This window comes from Macaca fascicularis, chromosome 14, assembly GCF_037993035.2.
Source record: "Macaca fascicularis isolate 582-1 chromosome 14, T2T-MFA8v1.1".
NCBI classification, from domain to species: Eukaryota; Metazoa; Chordata; class Mammalia; order Primates; family Cercopithecidae; genus Macaca; species Macaca fascicularis.
In genome coordinates, this window is record NC_088388.1 from 120,136,194 (window position 1) to 120,137,613 (window position 1,420).

A 1,420-nucleotide genomic window follows, 5' to 3' on the forward strand; every position below is an offset into this window, starting at 1 on the left:
TTTGTAGCCCCCACAGCCTGGTGTTGGGTCTGGCCGCCCCAACAGGTGGGGTGCTGAACTCCTAAGTTTGTATGCCTTTGTCTTCCCCTACTAGGGTGGTTAGGGAGGAAACATCAGGTGCAGGTGGGTCTAGGTGTGTCTGAGCTCAGACTCTCCTTGGGTGGGTCTTGCTATGGCTGCTATGGGAAATGGGGGTGAAATTCCCATGTTACTGGAATTGTGTACCTAGGAGGATTATGGCTGTCTCTGCTAAGTCATGCAGGTTGTCAGGGAAGCAGGGGAAAGCCAGCAGTCACAGGCCTCACCCAGGTCCCATGCAAACTGAAGGGCTGGTCTCACTCCCATTCTAAACAGCCCTGAGTCTGTTTGCAGGTGGAGGGCAAGATGGGCTTGAAAACTTGCCCAAGGGTTTCTGCCTCCCAGCTTCGGCTGCTTTAGTAGGGGTGTGTGTTCCAGAGAGGAGGGTCTCCCTTTCCCTCGTTTGCAGCTGGGGCACTCCCAGTATTTGGGATGTCTCCTGGGTACCACAGGAGCAGTCTGCTTCCTTCAGAGGGTCTGTGGGTCCTCTTGGAACTGCTGGTTTGTTCATGCAGTAGATTTAAAGCTGTGGCACAGAAGGGCTCTCCAGCTCCTCTTCCCTTCGTCAGTTTGCTGGGCACTCGCAGCACTGGTTTGTTTTAATGTTTTGACTCTTGTAATAACACTTACCTTAAAACATCAGTGCATTGTATAACTGTCTAACAATCGTTCCTTTCTGTATATTCTCAATCTAAAACCATCTTTATTTCATTTTTTTTCATTTTTTACTTTTAAAACATTTGTTAAAAATGACACAAACACAAACATTAGCCTAGACCTACACAGGGTCAGGATTGTTGGAGGCTGAAAGAATGAGGGTCGTGATCAACTCAGTATACCACTGGAGGCTATATGAGTAAGCAGCAAACTGTTTCTCATAAATGCAGAATGTTGGCAATCTGACAAACTGCATGCCACCCAGAAGGACTGCTGAGGGCAGTCACTATCCAGGCACAAATGTTTCTTATGATTAGGCATAACTGAAGCCTGTCAGTAACAATATGAACCTGTGATCAATTAAGCAGCTGACCAATCATTACCTCCTCCCTGCTCTTGTTACCCAATAAATATGAAGGGCTGTAGAAGCTCGTGGGCTGTCTTTGCCCACTAGAAGCGGGGGCTCTCTTCTTCCTCTGGCTCTTTTCCTCAAAGAAACAAAATCCTTTTTGTTTTTTTGTTACCTTTTCTACGTTTGTCCCTTTATTCATTCTCATAATGATGGTCTCAAGCAGTAACAGTAGTAACTGCTGTAAAGACTGTTTCAAGCAGTAACAGTAGTACCTGCTGTAATAACTGTCTCAAGTAGTGAAAGTAGTAACTGCTGTAATGATGATCTCAAGTA